The following is a 15,303-nucleotide window of genomic DNA, read 5'->3' on the forward strand; positions in this document are numbered from 1 at the left end:
AAGAAAAGCAGAGATGGATGCCTGAGAATCCTATGGTCAGAGGTCAGAATCCTGTACCTGTCTTTGCATTCTGACAAGACCTAATCCACCTGAATGGATCACAGCAGTGCACAGCTCTGGATACAGCTCAGAACAAGACCTGGAAAGGCATCAGCCTGGACGGTTGTGAAGAGAGATGGATTCTGAGGAGCCTCTGAGCTCCCGAGTCAAGGGTTTGATGCCTGGCCTGGTATCAGCACCAGGAACAGGGAGATGTTAAGAACGATGCCTGGGGTCTCCAAAAGACCCCTTGAAGGGTTAAGGCAAAAGACACACAAAACAAAACACACAAAGACACAGAGTGCACAACAGACAAGTGACACGACATGCCCTGGGACTGCTCTGCCCTGCACACCTCAGCACTGTGAGACCTTCCCTCTATGGGCCCTAAAGGGGTCACATCTTGGACATCCCCATCTCCAAACCTGATTTAAAACCCCCTCCTGGTGACCCCTGAACCCACATCCCACTTTCATCCCCTCTGTGGCTCCCAGCCCTCCACTTATCTCTGGGACATCTGGGGATGCCAATCCATGTCAAAAGCCAAAGAAGGTGCCTCTCCCTCGGGGAAATTCCTGCTGTCACTGGGCTGGTGTCTCTCAGTCAGCTACAATAAAGAAAAGCAAATGTGACCGTGTGATCTCAGCAGCACATTGACCAAAAACCAGCAATTCTGCTACTCACCACCTCCTGAGCACACCCAGGTCCTCGGGCCCTGTGCTCCAGCTCTGCTCAGACACCAACATTGGGGTGTGCCTGGGTTAAGAGCAGACAAGGTGATGTGGCACTGCTGAAACTTGAGCAGAGCCTCCCTCCTCCTCCCTGACACACCTCAACTCCTCGGCTGTTACCAAAGCCCACCTGGATGGCCCCTTCAAATGGAGAAGGTCAAGGCTTCACCACACAGTCCTGTAATCCTCCCTAAGGGCTCATGAATGAGGCAGACTGGGACAGCAGTCCAGTTGGTGAGAGGGGAGTTCAGTGCAGTGCAAGTGGATTGCCTAAAACACACAATAAAGGAGGCTTAGGGTTGCACCAGCAAGTGAAACTCCAGCAGAAGCAACTGCTTCTGTCCACCCATCCCTGCTTCACTTCACCTCGTCCACTTCACCTTGACTGCAGAGATCCAGCCTTGACTCCTAAAAATAAAGAGCAGTGCTGTAACATGGCCACCATTTACACTCCCCTGCAAACACAAACAGTGACTGACCTTCTCAGGGGAGCCCCCTCACCCGGGATGGGGCACTCTGCCAGGGATTGAATCCATCTGCACCTGAAAGAAAGTCAGGACAAAAGTCAAAGTACTGCAGGAGAACTCGACAGCTCCAGACACTTTGTGTCACCCTCTCTCTTTTTACTCCTGAGGGGTCCATCCCACTGGGGCCCTCTCCTCTAAGGTAACTTTAAATTGCCTCCTGGGACTGAAAAGGTTTTTCCCCTTCTCCCAACCACCAGCCCCAACACTCAGCTTTTGGAATACGAGCAGACAAAATCCATCCTGGACAGAAATGAACGTGTTGGCTCCGTGGATTTGGAGACGTTCTCTGCTTCCACCTCGGTGCTGCCATATCCAAACTCCAGCTGTGCACCTCCTCACACTACCTGGGACCACAGAACACAAAATGTGACTATTCCCCTCCAGAAGAGTCACCCCCAGGGCTCCTCTGCACCGCTGTCCCGGCTCCCCCTCAGATCTTCCCCCCACTCCAGAGGCTGCCCAGAGTGAACCCAGCAAAAGGAAAAGGGACACACTGAGCACAGCACTCACCTCTGGGCCACCTGCCCAAGTGCCAACTCACCCCTTCCCTCTATTCCTTGGCACACCTGGGGCAGCAGCAGCACCTGCAAAGAAACAAAAAAGGAAAAAATCATGCTGAGTTCCTGTGAAACAGCAACCTCCCTGCTCTGACTGAAGCACAGCACAAGTGAACCTTAATGTCGCACCCATCCACCCTCCTCTGGCATCCTGGGCCAGCACATCTGCCAAGGGGACCACCTAAAATAAAACAAAAATAACAGGGAATGCTTAGAGTAGAACCAGCAAGTGAGACTTGAGCAACAGCAACTGCTTCTGTCCACCCATCACTGCTCACCTCGTCCACTTCACCTTGACTGCAGAGATCCAACTTTGCCTCCTAAAATTAAAGACAAAGAGCAGTGCTGTAACATGGCCACCATTTACACTCCCCTGCAAACACAAACAGTGACTGACCTTCCCTGGGGAGCCCCCTCACCCGGGATGGGGCACTCTGCCATGGATTTAATCCATCTGCACCTGAAACAAAATCAGGACAAAAGTCAAAGTGCTGCAAGATAACTTGACAGCTGCAGGCATTTGTGTCCATCTAGGGATACCCTCTACAGGCCAACTACACTCCACATGACAAATTTCAAGTCCCCAGGACTTGTCCCATTCCCCCCACACCCAGACTAAGCAACAAGGCAGAGCAGCTCCAGGACAAACACACCAACACCCGTGACACAGGACAGGACAAAAGGGGGGACACAACAGGGACAGAAATATCTCAGCAAGAAGAATGACCCTGAGGACCGAGAGAACTCGCAATGAGATGACCGAGGTAAGACCCATGGGGAGCTGACCAGGCTCAGAGAACCCTGCAGGAAGAAGATGCCAACGGGATCACTGATCCCAAGAAACGCAGAGATGGATGCCTGAGAATCCTACGGTCAGAATCCTGTACCTGTCTTTGCATTCTGACAAGACCTAATCCACCAGAATGGATGGTGGCAGTGCACAGCTGTGGATACAGCTCAGAACAAGACCTGGAAAGGCACCAGCCTGGACACTTGTGAAGAGAGATGGATTCTGAGGAGCCTCTGAGCTCCCGAGTCAAGAGTTTGATGCCTGGCCTGGTATCAGCACCAGGAACAGGGAGATGTTAAGAACAATGCCTGGGGTCTCCAAAAGACCCCTTGAAGGGTTAAGGCAAAAGACACACAAAACAAAACACACAAGACACAGAGGGCACAACAGACAAGTGACACGACGTGCCCTGGGACTGCTCTGCCCTGCACACCTCAGCACTGTGACACCTTCCCTTCACGTGCCCTAAAGGGGTCACAGCTTGGACATCCCCATCTCCAAACCTGACTCAAAGTCCCTCCCAGTGACCCCTGACCCCACACCCCACTTTCATTCCCTCTGTGGCTTTTAGCCCTTCACTTATCTCTGGGATGTCCAGGGATGAGAATCCACATCAGGTGCCAAGGAAGGCCACCTCTGCCTGGGAAATTCCTGCTGTCACCGGGCTGTTGTCTCTTAGTCAGGTGCCATAAAGAAAACCAAACATCCACGGATGATCTCAGCAGGGCTGTTGGCTGGTCAGTGAGGACATCTCAGTGTGAGACAAGTGACCACCTGAAACACACAAACAATAATGGAGGCTTAGGGTTACACCAGAAACACCACGACCCTGACCACACAAATATATCAATTTTAGGAAATGCAAACAAAAGTCCAGCAAAAAGAAAACCAACTCTTATTACTCGTAGTCCATTTTCCAAATATAATAAAAATAACCCCATGTCCATTCCCCTCAAAAAACCTCCAAAATACACACCCAGAACCCCCCCAGTTTAAAGATCTGCCTCTAACCAAGTAAGAAGCATAAACCCCACGTCTTTTAAACTATAAATTCATTAAGCTAACACATCAAAACCACAGACTTTTAAATCCTTAGTCCACACTAATACACCATACACACCAATCCCATCACTATATACAAAATCAAAACCTATTTTCTATTTCTACTAACAAAACAAGAAAGTCACAACTTTTAACTGCAATAAAACCTAAAAACACCTAATTAGAAGTAAAATTATCCCATTATAACTAACTCAAAACCCCAAACACTCCAAAACAAGTACTTGAAGTGCCAAAAACCATCAAATAGTTAAAATAACTCCTTCAAAAATGCCTTCTGTACCTTTCAGACTGATTTGGAGAGCAAAGCAAGGAAAGAAAAAGCACCCAGCTTGTTTTAAGAGAACAGTGGTCACTCCTCTGCATTCCCTCTCCAGTGTATTCAGCTGAGGCACAGACAGACTGCAGCACACAGATCTGATGGCTCGTTGTTAGTTTTAGGGCAGAGAAGTTCCCTGCACTGATTTTTTCCCCCCCTTTTCTTAGGGCTCATTAAACCTGCTGCAGACTGAAAAACCCAGAGAAGCACCGAGAGCTGCACCTGCAGCCACAGGGCCTGGACCTCAGCATTTTATCAATGCTGGAAGAGCTGACAAGAGACCAAAGGAGCTACAAACCACAGCAAGGACTTTCTGAATTTACCATCTCGCCACAAAATAACAGAAAGTTTTATTATTTTATGTTATTCACTCTTTATGCTTGTGAGCACTTTGTTAAATAAATAGTTTTTCCCATTTTTCTCCAAAGAAGTTCTTTCTCAAACCAATTTAAAAGAGAGACCATTTTAGTTTACTCTCTAAAAAAAACACATTCAAAAGTTTCCTCTCAGGTTTACCCGAAACCACAACAACAAACAATTCAATCCATAGAAATAAAAGTAGCACAAATATACTTAAATTAACAGCACCAAAAACAATTATTCCTAACTCAATGAACTCTTAATTCCTCAAAACCATCAAAACAAACAAACCACCTATAAATACACACAAAAACCAAAAGATCCATTAGACTACAAACAATATCTCCTAAATTATCCAAAACTATAAAATGTATACTGCAGTCAAGCAGGCTAAATAAACAAACCCCTATAACACAATAAAAAATCATTTAATTGTAAATATTAAGAAACCCTAAAAAATGAACTACATCACACCATCTCAAACCCACTAAAACAAACACTAGATGCTCCCTATGATAAAAGCCACCACTAAATAAATAAAAACCTCCCCTATACCTCACACCACAGCCAATTACACCACTGTAAACCTTAGAAAACAAACCCTGGAAAAACACAATATCCCCCAAAAACAATTCACCAACAAAACTCAGTTCAAAAATACTCTGACCAATGTGAACTATGAAACCAAACATGAATTAAATACACCACATATCCCTCATCACACCACCTACAAACAGAATAAAGCTACACAATAAATCACTAAAAACCACCAAACAGAAAAAACCAGCTCTACCCAACCTGGATCCCTCCATACAACACACAAAACCCCAATAACACATTTCAGAAGTCTCTCAAAAAAGCTACTTAAATCAGTTCTACCTCAAATACAAACAAACCCATCCATAAAGTAATCTTTGCTCAAAAACCAAATTATATATAACAAATAATACCAAAAAAAGTCACACAAAACACTACACACCACCTAAGAACATATAATTGAATAAAAGCCACATAGAAGTGCCACCATTCATTGAAATTCCAGGTGAAAAGAAAATCCCTCCACTTCAAACACAGACAACAACAGAAAAAAGGAGTTTCTTCAATCAATTTGAACTCCTTTTGTCTCCATAACTCCTTTTTCGTCTGGGAGCACCGGGGAGGGTTTATTAAGATGAAGCTGAAAAGGAAAACAAAGTCCCCTCTATAAACCCACACTGGCTTACCTTCTGCTGCTGCTGGGTAGAAAGGTTTGATCCCCATCGCCTCCCAAGTAACGCTCCAAACCCACGTGCTCCCCATGAACCACAGCCAGGACCTCAGCGTGAGCTCCTCACCCCCCATGGCTGGATATCAGAATGAGCTGGGGCTGCCCTCTTCACCTGGAACCGCCCCATCATTATCCATCACAGCCCCACCTGGGGCTGCTCTGTCCCCCCTCACTGTTCCCAGCTCCACCTGGGGCTGCTCTCTCCCCTCCCCATCCTGTGCCATCTCTCACCTGCAGCTGCTGCCGCTCCGAGGGTGAAGCAGAGGGGACTTGCTGTTCATTCCCGGGACGGTTCATGGTCTGCAGCTGACACGATGGGGCACCGGGCTTCCCTTGCTGTGGATAAGGACCCCTCTTCTCCTGCAGGTGCCCGAGGCTGGAACTGGGATTCCACCCCCGAAAATCCATATGCCTGAGGTTCATAATTCCTAAGGAAATTCCCCAGAAATCGTTACCCTTCATTTACAAATATTCCTTTGGAATCACTCCTGACTCGTCCTTCTGTGGAAGCGTTTTAAACATTCATTGGAGAGTTCAGGAGCCGAGTTGGCTTGTTTATGACTTGCCTGACAAGCCCAGACAAAACCCAAACACCGAGAACTCCGGCACTAACCGGCCCTGCCCCGTGAACTCCCCGGCTCCGCCCCCGGCTCCGCCCCCGGCTCCGCCCCCGGCTCCGCCCCCGGCTCCGCCCCCGGCTCCGCCCCCGGCTCCGCCCCCGGCTCCGCCCCCGGCTCCGCCCCCGGCTCCGCCCCCGGCTCCGCCCCCGGCTCCGCCCCCGGCTCCGCCCCCGGCTCCGCCCCCGGCTCCGCCCCCGGCTCCGCCCCCGGCTCCGCCCCCGGCTCCGCCCCCGGCTCCGCCCCCGGCTCCGCCCCCGGCTCCGCCCCCGGCTCCGCCCCCGGCTCCGCCCCCGGCTCCGCCCCCGGCTCCGCCCCCGGCTCCGCCCCCCGCTCCGCCCCCCGCTCCGCCCCACGCTCCGCCCCACGCTCCGCCCCACGCTCCGCCCCACGCTCCGCCCCACGCTCCGCCCCCGGCTCCGCCCCCACGCTCCGCCCCCGGCCCCGCCCCCCGCTCCGCCCCCCGCTCCGCCCCCCGCTCCGCCCCCCGCTCCGCCCCCCGGCTCCGCCCCACGCTCCGCCCCCACGCTCCGCCCCCACGCTCCGCCCCACGCTCCGCCCGGCCCGGGATGGGGGCGGGACCAAACTTCCACATACTCGGGGGAAAAAAAAAGGAAGGAAAAAAAAAAGGAACAATGAAAACATGAAAAAAAATATTATAAAATAAAATAAAACAAAATAAAAATTTTTAAAAAACCTCAAAAGTTATTAAAAAATAAAAAAAATATAAATAAAATCTAAAATAAATTTAAAATATAATTTAAAAATTTAAAATACAAAATAAATAACATGAATGTAAAAACTGGAATAATATCCATAAATTTAAAAAAAAATAAAAGTCATTACGATTTTAAATAGCAATAAAGAAAAAATTTTAAATTTTAAAAATAAATAATAGAATAAAAATATAAAAATTAAAGAAATAAACCAAAAGCATTTTAAAAAGACAAAACAAAAAAAATTTAAAACATTAACCACAATACAATATTTAACATAAAATACAAAAATCAAAAATTTAAAAAAAAATAAACAATAAGTAAAATAAAATACGAAATTAAATAAACACACCCCTCCCCTCATGCCACTGCCTAACACAGGCCCCAGGAGTTTTCTTGATTAGGCAGGGATAGGGAAAACAAACCCAGTGCCTCCAGGAAAAAAAGGTTTTCTAGAAAATTCTTGGAAACACATTCTGTTTTAGCAGGAAGTTCACTTTGGATGAACATCCACATGTGCCAAGGCAGGAAAGAACCACCTCATTGTGTCCAAGGAACAGCAACTAGGCTGGGATTTAAGTTTTAATGGAACTTATGTAATTAAAAACACACTCAGTTGAACTTGAAAACGAGATGAATCGAGGCAATTAAACACTTTACAAGTTTTCCTGGGAATTCCCAGAATTCTGTGGATATGATGCTGACACATTCCTGATTTACCAACCTTAACTGGGGAAATTTCCTTGGAAATGTCCCCTAAGAATTAGCAAAATTCCAATTAGGATAGAAAATAGGAAAAAAAAAATATAGCCTTACTAAAATCAGAGAGAGGAAAAACATCAAATAAAAGGAAGGAATAATATCCAACTCCCAGCTTGCCTGGAAAACAAGCTCAGGAATTTCTAACATGGAAAACTTTTGGAACAGCCAGGAAGTCTGTGGAAGTCCATGGAATGATGATTTCAAATCTGCTTCCTCTGCTCTGATTTTCCAGGGAAGAGGGAGTTAAACCTGCCAATTTACTCCTATTCCAGAATGATCTCTAGTTTGTGGGAGTAACAACGCAAAGAAACTCCAATCTTACTTGTATTTGACAGCTGAAACTCCCAGCAGAGTTGGGAAGTTTCAGTGGAACCAAAGAACCACAATTCCTGGAATAACAAAATTCAAAATTCTATTTACAAATCCATGGAGGAGGAGGAGGAGGAGGAGGACACCAGGAACACAAACCAGCTGAAAGCAACGATGTACTGGAAAGGGCTGGAAATCAAATGGACAGTCTCTGGTTACGCTCAGGCATTTCTCCAGGAGTCAGAGAGAAAAGTGGGAACCTTGGACTGGGATAAGGCCTTCCTGTGCCTCCACTTCCCACTGGCTCTCTCCTTTTTTGCCAAATACCTGCAAGAGGAAAAACAGCAGGAATAAAGTTTCAAACAGGAGGTCCTTGGTTCAGGCAGACTGAAGTGCAGCTCCCAGGGAGCGAGTCCAGGCTGGGCCCAGGGGAGCTCCGGGAATCTGGGATTGCCCGTGGGATTAAAGGGCTGGAAAAGCAGGACCCACCTGCCGGGTTTAGTGCTGGGACACAGCAAGGCCTCGGCTCAGGGGCAGCAGTTGGAGCTGGGACCGCAGGAGAACACCCCAAAGCCAGGTTAAACATCCAGCATGACACGCAGCACGCTCCGGGAGAAACTCAGGTGGGAGAAGCCCCCGGATGCTCCGTGTTCCTTCCCTTTGGCAGCTTTGCCAGGGCCTCCCTGAGAATACTGACCTCACCCTGCAGCTCCTACAAAATAGGAGAACTTATGGAAATCACCCAGCAATCCATGGATTTCCAGGTATTAAGAACCAAAGCAGCTGCCTCTCAGTGGTGTCCCCAAGGCCCAGCAGTGCCCAGCACCTCTGACTGGAATTTGAGGGGTCCCAGCACAGCCCCAGAGCAGCAGAAAAACCCACCTCCAGACTCACCAGAGAGATGACAGGAGCGCCCTCCCTGCGATGCCTGCTGAGCCAAGTGGAGCTGGCAGGGTGACCCATGGACATTCTGTGTTCACCTTTCAACAGAGTCAATGCGGAAACAGAACAAATCTCTCTTGGTGTCGAGATCCCTTCAGGTGCACCTGGAGATGCTGCAGTATCCTTCAGCAGCCAGAGCAGAACAGGGTTTCTACTGTGCTGTAAGTGAGAAATACAATTGAATCAGAAAAAAATAAAAGGAAGCATCTCGCCCTCTGCTTTTTATATTAAAAAAATCATGCAGTAGAATTTTTTTAGGTGTTCATTCTTGCTTTATGCAGTATAAGTTACAAGAACTCAACTTTCAGCCTGAAATTGCAACAGCTCCTCAGGCTGACTGACCTCAGCCAGACCACCAGAATCACTGAATTGTGGAAGGGAAAGCTCATCCCATTCCAGCCCCCACCCAGGGCACGGACACCTTCCACCAGATCCAGGGGCAGCCACAGCTTCTCTGGGGAACCTGTGCCAGGGCCCCGCCGCCCTCCCAGGGAACAATTCCTTCCTGATATTTAATCCAAACCGGCCTCTGAGGCATAAACTGAAAAATCACAACTAACCCTTTATAGAAAATTAAAGAGCATATACAGTATATTAGAATATATTCCAAGTAGTGTTTTAAAATATATAAGACAGCATTTAGTAACACTGTGCTTATTATTTTTTGCATATATTTAAACATTACAAATATGAAACCTTCAGCATAATCAATGAACTAGAAGAACTAACCTAAACAACAGAATAACAGCATTAAGAGCACAAATAGAGAAAAGAACACAGACTCTAAAACAATATGTTCTCTTAAAATTGTGCCAAAAAAGCCAAAGCACACATGAGAAAGATAAAGGTGAAAAAATGAATTAAAAAAGACGCCCACTACGGCCTGGAGACCACCACCACTAAACACTGAGTGTGCCCAGAAAAGCATAAAGTAATTACCATACCAAACGAAAATAACCAAGATCAAAAAATAAATATGTATGAAGAAAGTCTGTAAGATATCATGCATATGCAAAACCTCAGAAAATAAGAAAGGGGGCAAATCCCCTGGGGGGTATGCGTGTCTTTGATAAAATTATTCCCCACGTCAATAAATACAAACCGCTCTAACAACTCGGATTAGTTGTGGAGTTCTTTCTGCGTCGTTTCAGCCTCCCTTCATCCTGATGAAGCCGTTCCCCTTGTCCATCTCACTGCGTGTCCTTGTGAGAAATCCCACTCCATTAGGGCATAAGCGGCTGGCACAGACCCCCCCCAAATCAATGTTCCGGGGGCTCTCGGGGCCACACGGGCCCTTTACCGGCTTCTCCTGCCGCCTTCCCCGGGAACCCCGGCTCGGCTCCAGCTCCGGGCACAGCGCCAGCGTGTCCCGCCCGCCCGCCGGGGGATCGGCAGCGGCCCCGACACCGCCTTCGAATGGCCCGCCGAGGAAGCGGCAGTGACGGCGGACACCGGCCGGGGCCGCCCCGGAACCGTCCTTGGCTCGTTCGGTTCGGCTGAGGGGGCGACGTTCGGGGAAACTCGGCTGGGCTCGGCTGTTCGGGGAAACCCGGCGATTTCCGTTAGTAGTCGGCTATTCTCGGCTGTTCGGAGAAACTCGGTCATTTCCGTCAGCTGTCGGAAATTCTCGGCTGTTCGGAGAAACTCGGTCATTTCCGTCAGTAGTCGGCTATTCTCGGCTGTTCGGAGAAACTCGGCGATTTCCGTCAGTAGTCGGCTATTCTCGGCTGTTCGGAGAAACTCGGTCATTTCCGTCAGCCGTCGGCTACTCTCGGCTGTTCGGCAACCCTCGGCGATTTCCGTCAGCCGTCGGCTATTCTCGGCTGTTCGGAAACTCTCGGTCATTTACGTCACCCCCCGGCTATTTTCGGATCCGAGGAGCGTTACGTCACTTTCGCCACTCCCCCGCCGCCATCTTAGTTGTGGCTAAAGCAAAGTCCGGTTGAGCCGCCATCTTGGTTGTGGCACACTTAAGGCCCCCGTCCGTGTCTAACACAAGCGCCTGACTAAAACGACTAACCTGAACCCGCCTGCGGCGCGGGCGAACCCACAGCCCGTGTCCCTACACCTGGAAACGCCATAAAAAATTGCCCCCGGGGGCCGGCGTGGTCGGCATTTTTGTGCAGGCAGTCAGAAAGACACACATGGGGGCCTCTCGCTTTCCCGCCCTTTTCGCCGCCATCTTTAGAAGGTCAAGCGCCGCGAGCCGCGCCGCCATATTGGTTGTGGTACCCCCCCCCAAATGTCCCCCGCGGCTGCTCGCACAGGCGCCTGACAACATCGACTGCCCAAACACTGCCGTGGCGCCGCTCAGCCCCCATCCCGTGTCCACGCACCTGCGTACGCCGCGAAAAAAAATCGCTCCCGGGCGGCTCCGTGGTCCAGGTCGCGCGCAGGCAGCCGGCTGCCACGTGTCCGGGGTCCTTTGCACATTTTTCCCGCCTTTTGGGCCGTGATCTTTCGGTGCTCGGGCGGCAACACTGCCCGTGAGCTCAGAGACCGGGGCTGCTGCGCACCTCGGGTACCGGCACGGCGCAGAATTGCAGTACCGCTGTATGTCCACAGGATGGCAGCACTGCCGCACAGCTCTCGGGACCGGCACGGGGGGAAACTGCAGTACCGATCTTTATCCACAGGATGGCAGCATTGCCTTACAATTCGGCTCGGGGGAGAGCTGCAGTACCGATATTTATCCACAGGATGGCAGCATTGCCTTACAGATCGGCTCGAGGGGTAGATGCAGTACCGATCTTATCCACACGATGGCAGCATTGCCTTACAGATCGGCTAAGGGGGGGGCTGCAGTACCGCCCTGTGTCCACACGGTGGCAGCGCTGCCGCAGGGAGCGGAGGTAAAAAAGAACGTGGACAAAATTCCCCTTCCAAACATCCCCGAAAATAAACGCCCCAAAAGACCCCCAACCACAACAACTACGAGAACCCTGCCATCAACCAAACCGAATCTAAAAAAGCCTTCATTTTAGGCTGTATTTCAAAATTACTTCTATTTCTTATTTTAATATTTCTAATAACCATTACAAATTTAGCTATTATATAATGTATATTATATTAAGTATATTTTACAAATTATAATAAATTGAACAATAATATAGTGTATCAGTAGTGTATCAATAGTGTATCTATTGCTATTATCTTTCATATTTTATAGCTCTTTTTTTGTTACTTAGAGTTTTATTTTTTTGTATTTGTTTTTTTTTTCAATTTGTATTTACTTCTTGATATTTTTACTGATATTTTAAACTATAGGAATTCATTAACCTAACACATCAGAACCACAGTTAATTAGAACTGAATGAACCTGGTTTTCTAAGAGATAAATATTTATTCTTTATTAAAATAATATAGGCATATTTTCTTTTTCTGTGTGCTTTTGGGGAGGGGAGGTTGTTTGTGAAGGGGTTTTGTTTTGGATTTCTTGGCTAATAAACAAGGAGGTTCAAAGAGCTACAAAATAAAATGTCTATATTATTTTATCTCTGCCTCTGAAATACATCTCAACATCAAGTTACTGCTGATAACACTGTGCATGGGTAGAATGAGACCTGAAAGGAAAAAAAGGCACCACAGTGTCCACAGCTTTCCTAATCAGTTTTTTAATTTATCAGAAAATAGAGAGGATTTTGGCTAACTGCGCTCTCAATTCTATCCACACATCCAGCAGACAGGGAGGTCATTTCTCAACTTCTTCCTTGCTGACAGACAACCTTCCACGTACTCGGGGGAAATACAGGGTGGATTTAATCCAGCTGCACCTAAAACAAAGTCAGGACAAAAGTCAAAGTGCTGCAGGAGAACTCGACAGCTCCAGACACTTTGTGCCAATCCAGGAATACCCTCCACAGTCCAACCACACCCCACATGACAAATTTCAACTCCCCAGGACTTGTCCCATTCCCCCTACACCCAGACTGAGCAACAAGGCAGAGCAGCTCCAGGCCAAACACACCAACACCCGTGACACAGGGCAGGACAAAAGGGGGGACACAACAGGGACAGAAATATCTCGGCAAGAAGAATGACCCTGAGGACCGAGAGAACTCGCAATGAGATGACCGAGGTAAGACCCATGGGGAGCTGACCAGGCTCAGAGAACCCTGCAGGAAGAAGATGCCAACGGGATCACTGATCCCAAGAAACGCAGGGATGGATGCCTGAGAATCCCAAGGTCAGAATCCTCCACTCAGCTGTGCACTTTTGGAAGACCTAATCTGCCAGAATGGATCACAGCAGTGCACAGCTGTGGATACAGCTCAGAACAAGACCGGGAAAGGCACCAGACTGGATGGTTGTGGAGAGAGATGGATTCTGATGTGTGTCTGAGCACCTGAGTCAAAGGTTTGATGCCTGGCCTGGTATCAGCACCAGGAATATGAAGATGTTAAGAACGATGCCTGGGGTTTCCAAAAGACCCCTCAAAGGGTTAAGGCAAGAGACACACAAAACAAAACACACAAAGACACAGAGTGCACAACAGACAAGTGACACGACGTGCCCTGGGACTGCTCTGCCCTGCACACCTCAGCACTGTGAGACCTTCCCTTCACGTGCCCTAAAGGGGTCACAGCTTGGACATCCCCATCTCCAAACCTGATTTAAAAACCCCTCCTGGTCACCCCTGACCCCACACCCCACTTTCATCCCCTCTGTGGCTCCCAGCCCTCCACTTATCTCTGGGACATCTGGGGATGCCAATCCATGTCAAAAGCCAAAGAAGGTGCCTCTCCCTCAGGGAAATTCCTGCTGTCACTGGGCTGGTGTCTCTCAGTCAGCTACAATAAAGAAAAGCAAATGTGACCGTGTGATCTCAGCAGCACATGGGCCAAAAACCAGCAATTCTGCTTCTCACCACCTCCTGAGCACACCCAGGTCCTCGGGCCCTGTGCTCCAGCTCTGCTCAGACACCAACACTGCAGGGTGTGCCTGGGTTAAGAGCAGACAAGGTGATGTGGCACTGCTGAAACTTGAGCAGAGCCTCCCTCCTCCTCCCTGACACACCTCAACTCCTCAGCTGTTACCAAAGCCCACCTGGATGGCCCCTTCAAATGGAGAAGGTCAAGGCTTCACCACACAGTCCTGTAATGCTCCCACTGTCTGGCTGGTGAGGGGAGCTCGGCATCGTGTGAGTGGAACACCTAAAACACACAGCACTGGATGCTCAGAGTTCCACCAGCAAGTGAGGCTGGAGCAATAGTAACTGCTTCTGTCCACCCATCACTGCTCACCTCGTCCACTTCACCTTGACTGCAGAGACCCAGCTTTGCCTCCTAAAAATACAGACAAAGAGCAGTGCTGTAACATGGCCACCATTTACACTCCCCTGCAAACACAAACAGTGACTGACCTTCTCAGGGGAGCCCCCTCACCCGGGATGGGGCACTCTGCCATGGATTTAATCCATCTGCACCTGAAACAAAGTCAGGACAAGAGTCAAAGTGCTGCAGGAGAACTCGACAGCTCCAGATATTTTGTGTTACCCTCTCTCTTTTTACTCCTGAGGGGTCCATCCCACTGGGCCCTCTCCTCTAAGGTAACTTTAAATTGCCTCCTGGGACTGAAAAGGTTTTTCTCCTTCACCCAACCACCAACCCCAACAACTCAACTTTTGAATATGAGTGGACAAAATCCATCCTGGACAGAAATGAACGTGTTGGCTCCGGGGATTTGGAAACGTTCTCTCAGTGCTGCCATATCCAAACTCCAGCTGTGCACCTCCTCACACTACCTGGGACCACAGAACAGAAAATGTGACTATTCCCCTCCAGAAGAGTCACCCCCGGGGCTCCTCTGCACCCCTGTCCTGGCTCCCCCTCAGATCTTCCCCCACTCCAGAGCCTGCCCAGAGTGAACCCAGCAAAAGGAAAAGGGACACACTGAGCACAGCACTCACCTGTGGGCCACCTGCCCAAGGGCCAACTCACCCCCTCCCTCTATTCCTTGGCACACCTGGGGCAGCAGCAGCACCTGCAAAGAAACAGAAAAGGAAAAATCATGGTGAGTAACTGTGAAACAGCAACCTCCCTGCTCTGACTGAAGCACAGCACAAGTGAACCTTAATGTTGCACCCATCTACCCTCCTCTGGCGTCCTGGGCCAGCACATCTGCCAAGGGGACCACCTAAAATAAATTAAAAAAAAAAATAACAGTGAATGCTTAGAGTTGCACCAGCAAGTGAGACTTGAGCAACAGCAACTGCTTCTGTCCACCCATCACTGCTCACCTCGTCCACTTCACCTTGACTGCAGAGACCCAGCTTGGCCTCCCAAAAATAAAGACAAAGAGCAGTGCTG

At 49.0% G+C, this 15,303-nt stretch overlaps 2 long non-coding RNA genes across 3 annotated transcripts; both read right to left on the reverse strand.

Moving 5' to 3' along the window:
• Positions 1–956: 956 nt before the first annotated feature.
• Positions 957–15,271, reverse strand: LOC310921904. 2 transcript variants are annotated; one of them, XR_014592230.1, is made up of 4 exons: positions 14,904–15,263; positions 1,250–1,641; positions 1,137–1,178; positions 972–1,040 (listed from the first exon to the last, which is right to left on the reverse strand). It is a non-coding gene; the product is annotated as an uncharacterized lncRNA (long non-coding RNA). The 2 variants fall into 2 exon arrangements; XR_014592229.1 differs by having other exon boundaries at positions 957–1,040; positions 1,137–1,641; positions 14,904–15,271.
• On the reverse strand, positions 13,655–14,279 carry LOC310921903. The gene is made up of 4 exons (XR_014592228.1): positions 14,239–14,279; positions 14,042–14,148; positions 13,863–13,936; positions 13,655–13,785 (listed from the first exon to the last, which is right to left on the reverse strand). It is a non-coding gene; the product is annotated as an uncharacterized lncRNA (long non-coding RNA).
• Positions 15,272–15,303: the final 32 nt, after the last annotated feature.

The sequence above is a fragment of the Zosterops lateralis genome (assembly GCF_965231275.1).
Source record: "Zosterops lateralis genome assembly, chromosome: 37".
Taxonomy (NCBI): Eukaryota; Metazoa; Chordata; class Aves; order Passeriformes; family Zosteropidae; genus Zosterops; species Zosterops lateralis.